This window comes from Hibiscus syriacus, unplaced genomic scaffold, assembly GCF_006381635.1.
Source record: "Hibiscus syriacus cultivar Baekdansim isolate YM2019G1 unplaced genomic scaffold, ASM638163v2 tig00110384_pilon, whole genome shotgun sequence".
NCBI lineage: Eukaryota > Viridiplantae > Streptophyta > Magnoliopsida > Malvales > Malvaceae > Hibiscus > Hibiscus syriacus.
Genome location: NW_024062715.1, coordinates 1602430 through 1612408, shown reverse-complemented (window position 1 = coordinate 1612408; position 9979 = coordinate 1602430).

Genomic DNA, 9979 nt, shown 5'->3' with positions numbered 1-9979 from the left:
AAGCAAGATAAGTCTATTCATCCATCGAAGGATCGGGAGGAGGAGGAGGGTAACGAGCTCTCATCTCAAGCGTGAGTGCATCCAAACGATCATTCATATCTTGTTGTCGAGCTCCCAAGGTAGAAAGCTGGGACTCAATGAATGTGAAGCGTGAATCCATGGACGCATACCGTAAATCAAATGTCTCCAAAAATGAATGAAAATATGGAGGCATTTGATCTTCTTGTGAAGCTGGTTCCGGTGCAGGCTCGTCATCGGGTACGTGATCATCAATGTCTTGCATAAGCTGTTAAAATTTAGGATCATCATCAGAAGCAGGAGGAGGAGGAGCACGAGATGAGCTAGGAGTAGCTCGTGAGGAACTAGCTCCCGGAGTTTGTTTACCGGGTTTAAAAGCCCATAAACTAGTTACCTCATCCAATTTCCAATCTGATTTCTTCAAGGATGTGATATTGATAGGGTTTTGAAGTGGTATAGGATTGTCAAGGGAGACATCTAGACCCAGTTTGATAAAGAGATTACTTAGAAGACAACCATAAACTAAGGTTTTGACATGTTTGGACAAGATAATGTTTATGGTATCGACAAGCTCGTTGAGCACAATATGCGGAAAATTTATTTTCTTCTTATTCTTTATACAGTGCATCCACCATAAATCCCTAATATGTAGTGTGGAGTACCTACCCGCTGATGGTCGAAACCACCATGAGATCATGAAATGAAGAAAACGATCGTGATGAGATCGAAGGGTACTAACACTACCATTTGGGAGATATGGATAATCCACAGTTTCTTTTTCGTCATAGACACCATCATCATCTAACCCAAATTTTGAAGCTATAGTTGTGGAATCAATAAGAATATATTGTCCTAAAAGGTAGGATCTAATTCCTATAGTTCCACATTGAGTTTCGTTTTGAATACAGACCGCATTAGAATAGAAAATGCTGACTAATTGATGAAAGACGACAGGTTTAAGAGAGAACAATTTATCAAACTTCCATGTTCTAAGAATCGGGAGGTATTCAAATTTAAAGTCTATCATGGCTTGTAGAGATGGAATACGTTCTTCCCTAATTCTATAAGATTGAAAAGAATTCATATACCTATGGTACAATTCTTCTCTCCGACGTTCAGGCATATTAAAGCAAGATCCTAATAGGCTATTAGAAGGTTGAGGAACGGGAGGACAGTTTTGGTTTGACCGACTTGAAGATGACCTAGGTTGTTTAGGGTTTGACATGATTAAAGGAAATCAGAATAAGGAATATCACCTGTAATTTGAAACACATGTATGCACAATCAATCCCAAAACTCAAATGAGTCCTCAATAATTCAAGGTTCTCTAAACCATATCCTAATGGGCATGTTTTGAAAACTATTTAATAATATTTGATAATCATAATATAGTTTTCATGAAAACAACACAATTAAATAAAAAATATTACTAATTTTCGAAATCATATTTTTTTAAGTTCGAAATTCAAAGAAAAATCTTGAAAAATTGTTTGTTTTTAACGAAATTGGTAGTAAAATCTAGTTTAGAACCAACAAACAATCAATGCCCGATATAATGTTCATCCTAGAACTAATCAAAACTAGTTCAAAAATCAAAAATCAATAAAATAGAGGTTTTTGAAATATTACCTTGAAAATTCGGATTGAGAGGGATGAGGAGTTGGTTTTCACTATTTAATGATATAAGAAGGTTTTGAAGATAAAAAGCACGAAGAAACCGATGATTTTCCGATGATTTTGAGCAAGAGTAGGATTTAGAGTGAGAGAAGGATGAATTGTGGGAGAGTTTTTAGTTTTAGGGTTTGAGAAAAATGAAGAAAATAAGGCATTTTAACCTAAAACCTGACGGATGCATCGATGCATGGCTCTTGTGCATCGATGCACATTCAAGGGCGTGCATCGATGCATCAGCTGATGTATCGATGCACATTCAAAGGGATGCATCGGTGCACTGTTAAGTGTATCGATGCATTAAGCACAAAAATATCAAAAATCCGTTTTAAACACTCAAAATGCTAAATTAATTGGCTCTAGTGGTAATGGCAACTTATATATCAAAAATTAATTATGTTCAATCAATCAAATCAATCTTTAAACTTTATTTGAACATAAAATTAATTTTCACCAAAGAACATAAACTCCCCTTAACTAATAACAAAGAATGCAATCAAAAATTATTATTATAAGCATTTTTCATTTATTCTTAAAAGTGCTAAAATTATTTTAAACACTAAGTGAAGATAGGTCAGTTAAACCTAATTCTCTCCTAAGTGTCCAAAATCTTTCCTTATCTAAGGGTTTTGTAAAAATATCCTCTAATTGATGCAAAGTATCAATAAATTCTAGAACTACATCTTCCTTAGCGACATTGTCTCTAATGAAGTGTTGTCTAATTTCAATAAGTTTAGTTCTAGAGTGTTGGATGAGATTTTTAGTGAGACAAATAGCACTAGTATTGTCATACTTGATAGGAATAGTACCTACTTCAATTCCATAATCAAAAAGTTGTTGTTTCATCCATAAAACCTGTGCACAACAACTACCGACTGAAATGTATTCTGCTTCAGTGGTAGATAATGCAACACAATTTTGTTTCTTTGAAAACCATGAAATCAGCATATTTCCAAGGAATTGGCAAGTACCAGAGGTGTTTTTCCTATCTAATTTGCATCCTCCATAATCCACATCTTAGAAGGCATGCAAGCTAAAGCTAGTCTCTAGGATACCAAAGTCCTATACTAGGAGTGTCCTTAAGGTATCTAAAGATCCTCTTAACAGCTAGTAAATGTGATTCTTTAGGACATGATTAAAATCTAGCAAATAAGAAAACACTAAACATAATATCCGGTCTACTTGCAGTTAAATAAAGTAAAGATCTAATCATTGACCTATATAATTTAACATCTACACATTTACCTCCTTCATCTAAGGCAAACTTTGTTGAAGAGCTCATTGGAGTGTCATGAGGTTTGCCATTTTCCAATCCAAACTTCTTGAGCATATATTTGACGTACTTAGCTTGATTGATGAAGATGACATCTTTTCTTTGCTTGATTTGGAGTCCCAAGAAAAATGAGAGTTCCCCCATCATGCTCATCTCAAACTCACTTTGCATTAGCTTAGAAAATTCTTGGCAAAGAAAATCATTAGTAGAACCAAATATTATATCATTAACATAAATTTGAACAAATAATAAATTTTTACCTTTATGCTTTAAAAACAATGTAGTGTCAACCTTCCCTTTTCAATTAAAAAGTTTGACAATCTTTCATACCAAGCTCTAGGAACTTGTTTTAAACCATAAAGTGTTTTTGTCAATTTAAAAACATGATTTGGAAATTTTAAATCTTCAAAACCAGGAGGTTGTTCCACATACACTTCTTCCTTTATAAAACCATTTAAAAATGCACTTTTAACATCCATTTGATATAATTTAAATTCATTGAAACATGCAAATGCTAATAACATTATAATTGCTTCTATCCTAGCTACGGGAGCGTATGTTTTATCATACTTCTTCTTGAGTATACCCTTGAGCAACAAGTCTAGCCTTGTTTCTCACTATATTACCACTTTCATCAAGCTTATTCCTAAATACTCATCTAGTACCTATAGTAGATTTATTACTAGGCCTTTCAACTAATGTCCATACTTTATTTCTCTCAAATTGATTTAATTCTTCTTGCATAGCCATAATCCAATGTCATCTTTTAATGCTTCTTTTATGTTCTTAGGCTCTATGCATGAAATAAATGCAACATAATTACAAATATTTCTAAGAGAAGATCGAGTAGTTACCCCTTTGGATGGATCACCTATAATTTCACAATCCTTGACATAGTTGTACTCTCTTGGGTAAGAAACTTCCCTTTATTCAATGGTTGGATTCTCTAAAGAATCATAAGTTTCCTCATCTTTCGTTTCCTCCTTTGATGATGATGATTCTCCGACGTCATGTCTAACGTCATTTGCTTGTACAATACCTACATCATCATTAACACAAGAATCCTTCCTCGGAAGGGGATTATCATCGAAAACAACATGTATAGACTCTTCTACAACTAAAGTTCTTTTATTAAATACACGATAACCTTTAGAATTTAGGGAATAACCCAAAAAAATTCCTTCATCACTTTTAGCATTAAATTTGCCAAGATTTTCTCTACCGTTGTTTAAAACAAAACATTTACATCCAAAAGGATGAAAATAACTAATGTTAGGCTTTTTATTTTTGAAAATTTCATATGGAGTTTTCTTTAAAAATGGCCTAATCATTACTCGAATAATAATATAACAAGCGGTATTTGTGGCTTTCGCCCAAAAATATTTTGGCAAATTGTTTTCCCAAAGCATGGTTCTAGCCATTTCTTCTAAAGTTCAATTTTTCCTCTCAACAACTCCATTTTGTTGAGTGGTTCTAGGTGCTGAAAAATTATGGCTAATACCATTAGAATTACAAAACTCATTAAATCCAAGATTTTCAAATTCAGTGCCATGATCACTTCTAACACTAGTGATAGAGTAAACTTTTTCATTTTGGATTACTTTTGAAAATGTGATGAAATTTTCTAATGCTTCATCTTTAGTACTTAAGAATAGAACCCAAGTATATCTAGAATATTCATCTACCAAGACAAATGCATAATGTTTTCCACCCAAGCTAGTAGTCCTAGTTGGCCCAAAAAGATCTATATGGATCAATTATAATACTCTACTAGTTGATACGTCATTAATGGATTTAAAAGAAATTCGCTTTTGTTTTCCTTTAGCACAAGCATCACAAATTTTATCATTATCAAATTTAAGCTTAGGCAACCCTCTTACTAAGTCTCCTTGAATTAGCCGTTGCAAAACACTCATACTAGCATGTCCTAGTCTCCTATGCCATAACCAACTATCATATTCATCCTTAGCAACTAGGCACAAATTAGTCATATCAATAGAATCTAAATGCACCATGTATATGTTTCCTATTCTATAACCAACAAGCATAATCCGATTAGATGCAATGTCAATGACTTTACAACCATTAATTTCAAACATGACATTGAATCCCTTATCGCATAATTGACTAATATTCAAAAGATTATGACTTAATCCATTCACATATAAAACATTTTTAATTTGTATGAAAGAGGTATTACCTATTGTACCTATACCTTCAATGTGACCTTTTGAATTATCACCAAAAGTCACTTCTCCTCCATTTTTTGGCGTTAATCTCTATGAACCGGTTTTTGTCCCCGGTCATGTGTCTCGAGCATCCACTATCAAGGTACCATGAATTTGAATTTGTTTCCCGTGCCTTGTAGCAATGCTCATTTCCCTACAAACATAGATTAATTTTTTATTTTTGGTACCCAAATTCTTTTGGGTCCATATTCATTAGTTTCCAAAATCCTAGTCCCCTTAGGTATCCATTTGTGTAGGATATCTTTATGTTTAGTAGTAATGAGTTCTTTAGGAACCCACATACTTCTAACAATTTTTCCATTAGAGGTTCTTTAGGGACCTCTATGATTGTAGTTTTTTAAAACCTTTTCTAACAAAGTTGGATTTTGAATTTTCTCCTTTTTCAAAACGTTTTGTTCCAACTTTATCAAAAGAAGTTTTAAGATCATCAATTTTCTTTTGATGATCATAATTGACCTTTGAAAGTAAATTTTGCAAATCCAAAATTTTCTTTTCAAACTCTTCTAGTTTGATTTGCAAATCTTTGATTTTATTTTCAAGATCGTTGTTGGTTTTGGATATGAGTTTATTTTCATTTTTCAATTTTGAAACATTATTTTTATATTTTAAAAACAATTTATCATAATCCGAATTCAACCCATTATATTCCTCTAATAGCTCATCATAGGATAAATCATCAAAATCAGATGAGTTAGAGGTTACCTTAGAATCTTCCTCGAATGCCATCAAGCACAATTTTGCTACTTCTTGTTCCTCTTCATCGGAACCTTCTTCATCGCTCCATGTAGCCACATGAGCCTTGTGCTTATTCTTTGATTGACCCTTTCTCTTCAATTGTAGGCAATCATATTTGACATGCCCCGGTTTTTTGCATTCATAGAAAATGATCGAGTCCTTCTCTTTTGGTTCATTTTTGAGGCCTTCATTTCGTTTGAATTTTCTTCCTCAGTAAGGTCTCATCATTTTTTCTGAACCGTTTGGCAAACAATGCCATTTCCTCGTTATCATCATCTTCATTCAAATCACTCTCATCTTTTGTGGATTTAAGAGCAACTCCAATGTTTTTCTTCTTCTCCTTCTCCTTTGGTGTCTCATCAATCTTATCGAGGTCCGCCTCATCTTCAAGCATCATTTCATGAGTGAGGAGGGAACTGATTAGTTCTTCAAGAGTTAAGGACGTTAGGTCCTTAGACTCGATGATTGTCGTTTTCTTTGATTACCATGATTTTGGAAGGGAGTAGACTAACTTCCTCACAAGCTTTTCATTTGAAATGATCTCTCCATATGATTTGAGACCATTGAAAATCTTTGAAAATCTATCCGTCATAGCTTTGATATATTCATTTGATTTCATCCTGAAATTTTCATAGTTATGCATTAGAATGCTAATTTTAGATTTATTTACCTCATCGGTACCTTCATGAGTGACTTGAAGCTTGTCCCATATTTCTTTGGCGGTTGTACAAGATGAAACTCTTGCGTATTCATCTGGTCCAAGAGCACAAAATATGATATGGATGACTTTGGAGTTGAGCTGGAACATTCTTGTCTCTCATTCACTCCACAACCTTGGATGAGTGAGAGGCTTGATGTATCATTCTTCTACGGCATTCTATGCTCCCATGTCACTTGCTTGAATGAAGTACATCATCCTATTTTTCCAATAGGCATAGTTAGCTCCATTGAAGAAAGGAGGCTTGTTGACGGGCATCGAATCAAGACCGGAGTCGTAATTTGAAGCCGAGGCCATTGATGACTTGATAATTGATGTAACTCTTCCCGAATCGACTCAAGAGGCGATTAAACCTTCAAATGAGTGAGGCTATGATACCAATTGTTGAGTTAATCGATTGACGAAATCGGCCAAGAGAGGGTGAATTGACAATTAAAAATTTGGTGAAAGCTTTTGCAGAAAATTGAAAGTAATTGCACGGCGATTTAGAGTGGTTCGACTTTCTCAACCAAAGTCTACGTCCACTATCTTAGCTATCCACACTAAGGATTTCCATAAATTCACTAATTTGTCTTTCTTTTGAGGACAAAGAGTAACCTTACAAACCCTTAAGAATTATACCCCAAATTCTTGAGAACACTCTCTCCCAAAGAGAACAATACAAATTTGCAAACTTACAAGGAAATCCTCACAAGGTAGATTATTTGCACAATTCTAGAACAAAAAAAAGAACACTCAAGAATGAATACAATTGAGTACAAGTAGTGTTCTTGAAAGCAAAATGAATATTGAATGAAAAATAGGCTTAAAATGCTCAAACTTGAGGTTTGATGCTTTCTCTTTGATTCTCTCTTGATTCTAGTTGCTTGATGTTTCTTGTTATTGATCAATGGATTTTAAGCTTGTTTAAATACACCTTCAAATGATTCTAAATGTTGGGGATGATTTGTGGAGTCAATAGAGCTGTTACTGTGTGAAAACAATTAATAAAACTGGTTGGAAGCATCGGTGCATCGATGCATGACCATAGTGCATTGGTGCATCAGTGTAAAATTCAAATATTTTGACCGTTGGAACACTTAGTGCATCGGTGCACCGAGTGTACATTGATGCATAAAATGCATTCGATGTTTGAAAATAGCCTGAGTGCATCGGTGCATTGCTTGTGCATCGATGCATGAAATGCATCCGATGTTTTAATAAAACCCAAGTGCATCGATGCATAGAGAGTGCATCGATGCATGAAATGCATTAGATGTTCAATTTATTCAATGGTGCATCGATGCATGGATTGATGCATTGGTGCATGCCTTTGAAAAATTGATTTAAGGCTTAATTTTGGTTCAAAATACTTTGTGAAAATTGTTTCAAAAATAGTTTAAGTACAAATCACAATTTTACACATTTAGTAAGGATTAAAATTGATCTTGAAAAACTTGGAGTAATAATTTGATATCCGATTAATTAATTCGAATATACCTTAGAAAATCATTTGTAAAATCTTAAAATTCATTTAACTTAATTTGTTATATCGAAATATCAAAATGTTTTCAACAATTATGATGCGATGAGGGCACCTGAATTCCCAGACATGTTACATTTACCTCCGTACCAAATGATTGAATCATTCAAAAATTCTGGTGAATTTTCAGTTGAGGTGCAATTCAGAGGAAAAAATGAAGTTACGTTGGCGATTAAAAAGTATTACATCAAAAGCCATGTTGATGTCCATGTTGCAGAGTCCATCTAGAAAACCATATATGCGAAGTGTGTTAAATATGGCCCCGAGTGCAAGTGGAAGATCAGAGTGTCGAAAATTAGAAAGCACGATGCTTGGGTCATCACAAGGTACAATGATCCTCACACATGTTTGCGAAACTCCATCGAACAAGACCACCAACTATTGGACTCCGATATAATATGTGAATATGTGAATAAGATGGTTGAAAAGGATCCAATAATTTCTTGTTCAGTGTTAGCTGCATCTATTCGAAGATAATTTGGATACCAAGTAAAATATGGCAAGGTGTGGAATGCAAAGATGAAGACAATGAAGCTGACGTATATAGATTGGGATACATCGTACAATGAGCTACCATATTTGCTACAAGCAATGAATTGATTTATCCCAGGAACCATAGTGAAGTCTCAAACCATTCCAGCATATGATAAAGAAGGTCAACTTGTTCCAGGGAAGAAAATATTTCATAGACTAGGCATTCAAGTCATGTATTGAAGGATTTCCATTTTGCAAACATATGATCCAAGTAAATGGTACGTGGTTGTATGGTCAATATAGACATGTACTCTTGATGGCAATTGCGTAAGATGGTGAGCGAAATATCTTCCTAATTGCATTCGTCATTGTTGAGGGAGAGACAACAGAGGCTTGGGATTTATTTTTGACCAATCTACGTCAATATGTCATTCGAGAAGATGTAGTTTTCTTGATATCCGATAGAGGAACGGGTATTTTGGCTGCAATTGAATGATGAGGAAGTCGTTGGATACCTCCGTATGCATATCCATCATATTGGTAAGAATAGTATCGATCAATTTCATAACGTACACATTCGTAGCGAGATAGTAAGCATGGGTAAGTTTATTTTAAATTTGTGTGCTTTTTTATGTAGTTTTTGTAATTGAGGTTTAACACAATATATTATAAAACAGGATACGAACTACGTCGACCAAATTTTGATAAGAGATTGGAGAATTTGAAGGTATTTTATGATGATCAGCGTGTTTAGAAGTGAGCTTCAAAAATACCACGGGAAAAATGGTCGCAAGCATACGATAAAGGTTGGCGATATGGACACATGACCACAAACCTTGCTAAGGCCATTAATTCAGTACTAAAAGGTACACGTCATCTCCCAATAGCGAGTGTGGTGAAAGAGATGTACTTTAGGTTGGCTAAGGTTTGGTCGGATAAAGATAGGGAAATTGAGTCTCTCATAAATAGAGGTCAAACTTAGGCTCCTATAGTGGTGAAAGCAATGGAAGGAAATGAGCGATTGGAAACCTCAATGCTTGTTCATAATTTTGACCGAGTTGGTCATACTTTTGTTGTGTTCTGCATACGCCGTAACGAATAAGGAGAAGACCAAACATTTAGAATTGATTTACGACAAAAATGGTGTGATTGTGGTCGCTTTCAGGCATGGAGATATCCATGTGCTCATGCATTCGCTGCATGTATGTATGCTGGTGTAAGCGCATACACTTATGTTGATCAATGCTTTCACCTACATAGGATATTAAATATCTACAACTATGCGTTCAAGCAGATTCCAAATGAATCATATTGGCCCG